General features: G+C 49.7%; 1 protein-coding gene across 8 annotated transcripts in view; it reads left to right on the top strand.

The window, feature by feature from the left end:
• The window catches only part of RASGRP2 (RAS guanyl releasing protein 2), a 361639-nt gene that overhangs the window by 268522 nt on the left and 82407 nt on the right, over positions 1-10710 (top strand). The gene's annotated exons all lie outside the window — the stretch shown is intronic.

Genomic DNA, 10710 nt, shown 5'->3' on the forward strand with positions numbered 1-10710 from the left:
CGCAATAGCCAAACTGTGGAAAGAGCCGAGATGCCCTTCAACAGATGAATGGATAAAGAAGATGTGGTCCATATATACAATGGAATATTACTCAGCCATCAGAAAAGATGAATACCCAACTTTTACATCAACATGGATGGGACTGGAGGAGATTATGCTAAGCGAAATAAGTCAAGCAGAGAAAGTCAATTATTATATGGTTTCACTTATTTGTGGAACATAAGGAATAACATGGCGGACATTAGGAGAAGGAAAGGAAAAATGGGGGGAGGAATTGGAGGGAGAGATGAACCATGAGAGACTATGGACCTGAGAAACAAACAGGGTTCTAGAGGGAAGGAGGGAGGGGGGATTGGTTAGCCCGGTGATGGGTATTAAGGAGGGCACGTACTGTATGGAGCACTGGGTGTTATACGAAAACAATGGATCATGGATCACTACATCAAAAACTAATGATGTATTGTATGGTGACTAACATAATATAATAAAATTAAAAACTACAAAAAAAAAAAAAAACCATTGACACTCCCAACACCATAGGCCTTCTGTTGCTGTTGTCAAAGGAAGACAGGGGTGTGGCTATGGGGTAAGCAAATATAGCCTTGGACGCACTTTCTTGTGAGCTGAAGAAAGTAAGGGAATACAGGGGCGCCTGGGCGTCTGTCTTCGGCTCAGGTCATGGTCCCAGGGTCCTGGGATCGAGTCCCACATCGGGCTCCTTGCTCCGCGGGAAGCCTGCTTCTCTCTCTCCCTCTGATCCTTCTCCCCGTTTGTGCTCTCTCTCTGACTCAAATAAATAAATAAAATCTTTAAAAAAAAAAAAAAAAGAAAGAAAGTAAGGGAATACAGCCTTAAACTAATTTCTCACCTGGTTCCTTGGGGGGTGGGGAGAGGGGACACAGACAAGAATGACACAGGTGTTTTAACAATGATTATGGCAGCAAAAAAAAAAAAAAAAGAGGCAGAGTGTCAAGTGTTCTCAGCCCATTCCGCCCCTGAGATGTGATACTGTGTTGTGGTGTTCCCCTTAACAAGACCACTATCATATGCCACTGCTAAGTGGTATTTAAAATAGCAGCCAATTGACTAATGCTCAGCTGGTGGTCTACTGGGACCTCAGGATCTTTGTCTTCTGAGCCATGCAGACTTTGTTTCTCCTCATCCATCTTTTGTTCGTGTTGTTTGTTTTCCTCCTTGGAACCGTTTACTCTGTAACCCTGTTTTTAGTCTTTCTGGGTAGAGTCTTCACGTTGTGGTACTAAGCTGTTGATCAGAATGGAGAGCCGAGCTGAGATGGGGGACACCGCAACGCCACGTGATGACCGACAGAATTTATTTCCAAAAAGGCCACTGGCATGTCTGCCTCCCATAAAGAAAGCCCAGAGCCAGTATTTATGGTGCTTCGAGCTCTGCAAGCTGAGGCAAGCTCCAGACCCTCGGCGCAAAGAAAGCTAACACATACAGCAGAGGAAAGCAAGTAACCCATAGCTGCTAGGGAGAAATGTGTTAAAGGGGGGCCATAAGATGGTGATTAAGAGCCCAGGGTCTAGAGGGGAGAGACCTGGGTTCCTGGGCTGGCATCCCCGGATGCCATCGTGTGACCTTGGACCACTTACGTCTATGAGCCTCACTTTCCTTATCCATAAAATGGAACAATAATGGATAATAAAAATAGTGTAGAACCTATTCGTGAAATGAAATCACCCACAGACAGTTCTTGGCCCGGCACCTGGCTCCTGGCACAGGGCAAGTGCCCAATAACACTAGCAATTACTAGTCTGATCAAGCGACAACAGCATTGAGCACGGGGCCTCGTGCATGAGACTGGATAGATGGGTTCGACATCATTATTATTATTATCATTATTATTCTTGTTGCTGTTGAGGGAAATCTCAACATAGGCAACTAAAGACACTTGCTCTGGATCTGGCTCCCTCCCATGAGAACCCTCTGCTGTGAACCTCCAAGCCTCAGCCACGGGAGAAGCAGACAAGGGAGCCCCTGGAAAAGCAGAGTCGGCTTGGCACCCTTGACCGCCTGGGGCGGTGCGGGGGGGGGGAATGTCTCCTCTCATGCTGACCCATCAGTGCCCACCCGGGTTCCCTGGGCTCAGAGACACCTTCTCCGCCTTCTTGTCTGTGTCCAGCAATTTCCTGGCAGTCCACCTTGTGACAGGTCTGCAGAGACAGGCACCTGTCGGCCCCCGCTGGGCAGGAAAGGAACATGCAGAGGATCTGGGTATGGGGCAGGGGGCACAGCAACCCCCCCTATACCAAAGAATACCCTCCTTCCAGTAAAGTGGTGATATGGCCTGAATTTCTGGCAGAAGACGCCGATTTTTGAAATCTACCATAAAACTGGATCTGGGTCCCTGTAGAAAATTCCACATTATAGAAAGCGTGGCCCAATGAGGAGGAAAACTCCACCTGGGAGCATCAGGAGGCCTGGCATTACCATTCTGAAGCCCTGTGACTGTGGGTAAGTCCCTTCCCCTCTGTGAGTCTCAGCTTCCCCCCATCAGGAAAGTTTGGGAAGTCGATGGATCCATGGCTCTAAATGCTGAGCATGCATCAGGGAAGTTTGCAACAAAGGCAGATTCCAAGCTCCACCCCAGAAATTCGGATTCATCTAGACACACAGGGCCCAGGGAGCCACCCACACCTCCCCCGCTAGGAAGAGGCCCCCCTGGGCTGACACTTGGCCAGGGCTTTCGGCCATCCCACAGTCTCACTCGAAGCATGACTGTCTCCTGGACCCCAGGGAGAGTCAGAGGGACGGGGGGTCCAAGAGGGGAGCAGGAGAGAGGCAGTGGGCCCCAGGGGCCCTGGCCTGGTGGCTGCACACCTCCTTCAGGGAAACCCACTCAGCCCAGCTGGGTACCGGCCGCCCACCTTCCCCATCAGCAGCAAGACAGCTGCCAAACGCAAGGCTGCTGGAACGTGCACCTTATGGAGTCGGTCTCCTTGTTTCTCCTGCTGAAAAGTCCTTTTACCTTTGAGGTTTTCAGAAATCTGAACGGAATTGCTGTCTGGACTCCATACACCCTATCAGCAAGGAAGGGAGGGTTTTCTTTCCATGAAGATGCGGTCATGTGGGAGCCGGCCTGGGTCCGCCCGTTAGATGGCAGTGACCCCCTGCCTCACCCCCAGGGACCCTTCCACCCCCTGCCACCTCCTCAACTGCCACTCTGCTCCATCACCAGCATTTGGTGACACCTGGCCCGTGTTCCAAGTGCTCGGCATGTTTTACTCCATCTGTCTCTCACAACAACCCCAGGAGGTAGCAAGTATAATTCTCCCCATTTCACAGATAACGTTACTGAGGCACAGAGAGGCTCAGTAATTTGCCCGAGGTGACCCAGCTAAGAATTGGTGGAGAGGGCTTTGGACTCCGGCAGGCAGGCTCCCAGAGGCTGAGCTCTGAGCCCCACTTCATCTTCTCACTCACGCCTGCAGCCCAAGGCGTGCCTGGCCCCACCGGGGCCCAGGGTCCATCCATCCTGGTCCCAATCTGAATCCCACAAATCCCCATGGTTAGTAAGGTGCAGCCCGCAGGGATAAACTGAAAAAATAAAGTATTTGCTGCAAAGCTTTTACCGTGGGCTCTGTGCCTCCCTCAGAGTGCCCAGTAAGAGCACGCACACATGCACACGCACACCCACATTCATACACGCATGCTCTCACTCACATACACTCACACTCAACGCATACTTTGCTCACACGCTCAAACACACAAACACACACACCTGCACACTCACACATTCATGACACACAACACACTCACATACACACCCAAACATCTGTGCTGACACACTTATACACATCTGCAAGCTCAGTGCATACATATCCTCACACTCACACTTACACACTCATATATTCACACACACCCTCACATGCTTGTGCGCTCTCACACGGTCACACACTCGTGTGCTCACACGCACGCTCACACTCATACACTTGCGTGCTTACACATTTGTGTGCTCACATGCACGAGGGTGTGTTCCCACCACCGCCCACTCCCAGCTGGTTGGTTTGTTCTCAAGCTTCTGACACCACATCAAGTCAGGAGAGCTGATAGACGACTCCCAGCCCGATGCAGGGAGCTGCAGGGGAGGGGTGCCCGTGTGGGCCTCATACCTCAGGGAGGGGACAACATCGTCAGCTGAGGCACAAGCTGGAGGGGGCCCCTGCGGGCTCCCAGGCAAGGAGTTACAGATCACTAGAGGATGGGCAGAACATTCCTGATGTCTTGCCTGGACATGGGTCCCTGTCGATGGCATGCCTGAGCCGATTCTGATTTTCTCTGGGTTCTCTTCATTTCCCTTTTTCAATTTAATCTGCGTTTGTGGAGAGCTCATGGTATGCCGGGCACCTTGCCACTGCCCTACTGGACACCCTCCAGCTCTCCCAGGTGGGTACTGCTTTATCCCCATTTCACTGGAGAGGCAAAGCAGACCCAGGCCCCTTTGTTCCCAGGTGTTCCCACTGGTACTTCACCTGCTCTCACTGCATGCCAACTCCCTGGTGGGTGCTCCCTGGGGCTCACCCTTCACCTTCTCCATATAGGCCCCCCAACCCATCCACGCATAGAAGGGAGAGAGGAAGGGGCTTCCCATCACTCTGCTCATGGGCCACATTCCGCCCCCCCACCATCACAGCCCAGCCAGACTCCAGGCAGGGGAAAAAGAGGCCCCCAGGCAGCCTCCAGGACCTCTGCCAACACAAACGTGGACGACCCGGCAAGGACATACAGGGCTGGGGAGATGCGTCGTTTCATTTTCAAGGAGACAGCGTATCTTGGATCTTGCCCATGCTGCTGCGAGTCATATAAAATGATAGGATCTTTCTTTTTTTTTTTTTAAAGATTTTATTTATTTATCCGAGAGAGAGAATGAGAGAGAGAGAGCACATGAGAGGGGGGAGGGTCAGAGGGAGAAGCAGACTCCCCACCGAGCAAGGAGTCTGATGCGGAACTCAATCCTGGGACTCCAGGATCATGACCTGAGCTGAAGGCAGTCGCTTAACCCACTGAGCCACCCAGGCGCCCTGATAGGATCTTTCTGAAGGGCAGTATGATCATATATACCAAAAGCCTTTAAAAGGTGCATGCATGAGCACATCCTTTAGCACATTAATTCACCTCTAGGAAATGTATCCTAAGGAAATATTTGGATAGGTGAGCAAAGATGTAGGCACAAGAATGCCCATTGCAGCACAGTTTAAAATAGCAAGAAACTGAAAACAGCCCAAGTAGCCAAAAATAGAGAAAAATCTGAATAAATCATAATATCCCCCCAAATTTTTTTTAAGATTTTATTTTTAAGTAATCTCCAGACCCAAGGTGGAGCTCAAACTCACAACCCAGAGATGAAGAGTCGCACACTCCATCGGCTGAGCTGGCCAGGCACTGCCCCCCCCACACAAAAATTTTTTAATATAATTCTTGGCATAGATATTCAAATCTATTTAAAACAGGTTATAGTAACTTATTTACATTTTGGTGCCAAATCCATTGAAAATCACTATCAATAAGGAAAAATCTAGGGGCACCTTGACCGGCTCAGTCTGTGGAGCAAGCAACTCTTGATCTCGGCGTCATAGGCTCTAGCCCCACTTTGGGTGTGGAGATTACTTAAAAATAAAATCTTTAAAAAATAAAAATATAGGGGCACCTGGGTGGTTCAGTCGTTAAGCATCTGCCTTCGGCTCAGGTCATGGTCCCAGGGTCCTGGGATCGAGCCCCGCATCGGGCTCCCTGCTCAGTGCAGACCCTGCTTTTCCCTCTCCCCCCACCTGCTGCTTCCTCTGCTTGTGCTCTCTCTCTGTCAAAAATAAATAAAATCTTAAAAATATATATATAAAATATAAAGAAAGAAGATAAAGAAAAATCTGGATGTGAATGCATCAAAATGTTAACTAACAAGATTATCTATGAGTAATGCCACCAAAGGTTTTTCATTTTTTCTTTTTTTCCTTTTGTATTTCCTGATTTTTTTTTTATCTAAAATTAACATTTAATGGGGGCCACCTGGGTGGCTCAGTCAGTTAAGCGTCTGCCTTCCGCTCAGGTCAACGTCCCAGGGTCCTGGGATCAAGCCCCACATTGGGCTCCCTGCTCAGTGGGGAGCCTGCTTCTCCCTCTCTCTCTGCTCCTCACCCCTGCTTGTGCTCTCTCTCTCTCCCTCAAATAAATAAATAAATATTTTTTAAAAATAAATAAATAGGGGCATCTGGGTGGCTCAGTGGGTTGGGCATCTGCCTTTGGCTCAGGTCATGATCTCCAGGTCCTGGGATCAGGCTTGTGGGGGTGCGGTCCTTGCTCAGCGGGGAGGCTGCTTCTCCCTCTGCCTCTCCAGCCCTCCCTTGTGCTCTCTCTCTCTCTCTCTCTCAAATGAATAAATGAAATTTTTAAATAAATAAATAAATAAATTTTATTTAAATAAAATTAATATTCAATGAAGGGGAACTTTTCTTGATCACCTATTTTATTTATTTATTTATTTAATTGACAGAGAGAGAGAGACAGCGAGAGAGGGAACACAAGCAGGGGGAGTGGGAAAGGGAGAAGCAGGCTTCCCGCAGAGCAGGGAGCCCGATGCGGGGCTCGATCCCAGGACCCTGGGATCATGACTTGAGCCGAAGGCAGACACTTAACCGACTGAGCCACCCAGGCGCCCCCACCTATACATTATATGTTAGTCTGACAGACATGAAATATGCCCACACAGGACTACAGAAGAACTGGTTAACATCAGTGCCTCTGGTAACGCAGGGCGTGTGGAAGGAAATTTTTTTCACTGTGTGCTCTATTGTAGCCTTTGAATTTTGAATCATGAGTTTATATCTCTTCACAAATGTAAACTAAATTTAAATTTTGAAACAAACAAATAAAGATTTAAGGAGCCTCATTGCCCTTCACAAACCCCATTTTTATACAGCAGTGAATGTGGAAGGAGACTAGTTGTACCAGAGTTGCAAACCCAAATACCTAGAAAGGCCAAGGAGATAAATGAGTGACAGAGCTGGTGTGAGCGATAGGGAGTGGTGGGGACTGTGGCAAACTAGAAAGCAGAGGCCTTCTCTGTGGTGGCAACACGATTCTGCACTGGCTGGTCAGGCCGTGCAGGAAGACTGCCCCGGGGAGCCCTTCTAGTTTTCAATAAAAGTCAAACATCCAGACTTTCATATGCATTTTCTCATTTTAAAACACGTGCTACACCCCCCACCAGAAAAACAAGTCTCTACCTGTGCCTGCAGGTCGCCAGTTTGCAATCCCTACTTCATTACTGTGGATTTTTTTTTTTTTAGATTTTATTTATTTATTTGACAGAGAGAGAGACAGCGAGAGAGGGAACACAAGCAGGGGGAGTGGGAGAGGGAGAAGCAGGCTCCCCACTGAGCACAGAGCCTGACTCAATCCGAGGACCCTGGGATCATGATCTGAGCTGAAGGCAGACGCTTAACTGAATGAGCCACCCAGGCGCCCCTCTGTGGAATATTCTTATTGAGAGCCCCAGGGAACATTAGGGAGGGGCAACTTGCCCAGAGTCAAACAGTGCTTGCACAGGGCAAGGATGAAAAACTGGCACCCTGACTTCAGTTGCAACGGTGGTTAGTTAACAGTGACTTGTGGGGAGGTGAATGCATAGGGGGGCTGTCAAGACCTCTCGGGGACATAAGCATATTAACAAAGCCAGGGGCACGAGCCTGCTCTCTGAGGCCATTTTTTTTTTAATATTTATTTATTTGAAAGAGAGAGAGAGCACCAGCGGGAGGGGCAGAGGGAGAGGGAGAGAGAATCTCAAGCAGACTCCATACTGAGTGTGGAGCCCGATGCGGGGCTGGATCTCACGACCCTGAGATCATGACCTGAGCTGAAGCTAAGAGTCGTGTGCTTAACTGACTGAACCACCCAGATGCCCCTCTCTGAGGCCATTTTCCAAGTGGGATAGAAGCCCAGTGCAGAAGGATGAGCCCCTTCCACTCTCCTGATTCCACAACCACATAAGGCTGGCCTTGTCAGAGGCCAACGTCAAGGTGTAGAAGCAGGCTGCCAGACGGCAGGCTCTGATCGCTTGCCTCTGGCCTCCCCACCTCCCCGTCTGTGGCCAGTCCCTCCCCGCCCATTCTGTTGGTTCACACCTGGCCCAGCCTACAACCCAAGTCACAGCTGTCTCCCCTAATGTGTGTCAGGCCACACAGGGCAGAGGAAGGATTCAGCTCAAGGCTGGCTCATTGCCCTGAGCCGCAGCCCTTTCCTCCCCCAACAGGCTCCCCCCCCGAGGCCCATCCTCTGAGCCCCAGTTCCTTCACCCATGAAATGAAGCCAAGAAGACCTCTTTCTTAGGGTGAGTTACATAGGATAGAAGGGTAAGGAGACTGAAGATGAGAGACTTTTAGCCATCAAATTAGCAAAGGTTTTTAAATGACAATGTTCAGTGCTTAGAATGAAATGGGACATTTTCATATCCTGCTTCTGAGACTATATGCCAGTACAATATTTATGAAAGGTTATTTGAAAGTATATTTCAAAATGTATGTCAAAGTATGCCCGGCAAACCATAGAGACAGGACTCAGATGAGTGGTTGCCTTGGGCTGGAGAGTTGAGGGGCAAAGGGGCGTGACTGCCAATGGGTAGAGTTGCCCATGGAAGTGAAAAGTGTTCTAAAATTAGACCACGGTCATGGCTGCACAACTCTGAATATACTAAAAATCACTGAATTGTACTTTAAATGGGCTCTTAAATAATAACGTTATATGAGTCTTATCTCAATTGAGCTACTTTTAAATGCACAGATTTGTGTACAAACCTGTTTGTCTCAGCATCATTTATGATAGAAACAAAGTTTTCAACAATCGAAACATCCAGCATTGGGGTAAAATTAAAGCCCGTCTTGGGGCGCCTGGGTGGCTCAGTCCGTTAAGCGGCTGCCTTCGGCTCAGGTCATGATCCTGGGGTCTTGGGATTGAGCCCCACATCCGGCTCCCTGCTCAGCGGAGAGGCTGCTTCTCCCTCTCCATCTGCCTGCCACTCTGCCTACTTGTGCTCTCTCTCTCTCTCTCTGTCAAATAAATAAATAAAATCTTTAAAAAAAAAAAAATTAAAGCCCGTCTTTACAGTGGAACTCCTGGGGTTGAAGGAATTCTGGAATCAGCCCACCAGGGTCAAATGCACTTCTAGCTGAGTGACCTCGAGCAAGGTGCTGACCTTCACTGAGGCTCACCTTTCTCATCTCTGAAATGAAGATGATGCTTTTCTCATAAACTAGTTGTGAGGAGTCAGGGAGCTAATCCACGTAGAGTGCTCAGGCCCGTCCCTGCGCATCAGAAGACCTCAGTAAATCTCAGTAAATCCTTCATGACTGAATGACCACAATGTCACATCTGTTCATTCACCAGTTCATCTTAACAGTCATGTGACCCCCTTTAAAAAAAATAAAATGGGGAAGCTTGCGGCTGTTTGGTGAGCTGCTCATGTCACAGTCAGTAACACAGGACTCAGAATTCCAGATGCTTTCCCCTTCTCCTCTTCTCCTGGGGACCTGCTCCTAGGCCCTTCCCTCCTCTCTCACACCTTCAGGATGGGACACAGTTGGATGTGCCCCACGGGACCCCACCTGCCCCTGGGGCCTGCCTGCCTTTGCCCGGAATTCAGCATCTCTAGGTTCATGTCTTCCGGGTACCTCCCCCAATAAGAGGTAAACCTCAAGATAGGAAGGTCCGCCATGAGACGCCCCCACGGGGTAATATGGGAAGAGAAGGCCTGGAGACAGACACCTAGAGTGGTACTATCCAGGCAACCCTGGGGTAGGGTTCTCTGCACTATACAAATAGCTCTGACCCGGGTGCCCACAAAGATGCTGGGGCCACAGTGGCCCTGTGGCCCCAACCACCTAGCTGGGATCGCAGAGCTGGAGCGGGGCCACACTGATCACTCTGAGCAGCACGAATATGGGCGGCTCCCCTCACTCGGTCCCTCGCAGACAGGCACCAAGCTCTGCCCAACTGGCCTCTCTCTAAGGGCCCGGCCCTCCTCCTGCTCTTCACCTGATGAGCTTCCAGAGGGGAGGCCGTGATCCAGGTCTAAGGCATCCCTGGACACAGTGATTGGTCCACCGTGGACACTTGACCTAAGTGCATCCAATCAGAGTACATCTTCGCATTTCCCTCGGGAATGCTACAACCAAGACTCTCTTCATCACCCTATTTCAGTGCGTAGCCCCCGGAGCACCCAGCACCCACCCTGGGGCCAAAAGGAAAATCCTCCAGGATACAACCCCAAGAAAACAGAATAAAAAGTTCAGACTGAGAAACTGGGTCCTGATCATGTGTTTGTGTACAGATCAGGCCTTGCCTGGGTCTCCCCCTGCAAAGTATAGTTGTAAGGGCCTAAATATCCCACTCTGCTGAAGTAAGTTTAGGTTCTATTACTTACAACCAAGAGAATTCTAAAGGATACATGGCAGAGCTGTCCGAATACACAGCTGGGATGATTGTTTGGCCCCCCTGCTGCTCAGGCTCAAAGTCGAGGACAAAGGGTATGGTCTTACCCAGAAGGGTCTGCCCTGCCCCTCCTGAGGCCCCAGGCCCCCTCGGCTGAGAATTTGCCCCAAGCCCTCTGCCCTGCACACCCTCCTCACACACACAGATGACACACAGCACTGGATGGACTTTTATTTTAAAGTCAAAGGCACAGCCTGGATGGGCTGA

The sequence above is a fragment of the Leptonychotes weddellii genome, chromosome 11 (genome assembly GCF_054177405.1).
Source record: "Leptonychotes weddellii isolate Sample4059 chromosome 11, ASM5417740v2, whole genome shotgun sequence".
NCBI lineage: Eukaryota > Metazoa > Chordata > Mammalia > Carnivora > Phocidae > Leptonychotes > Leptonychotes weddellii.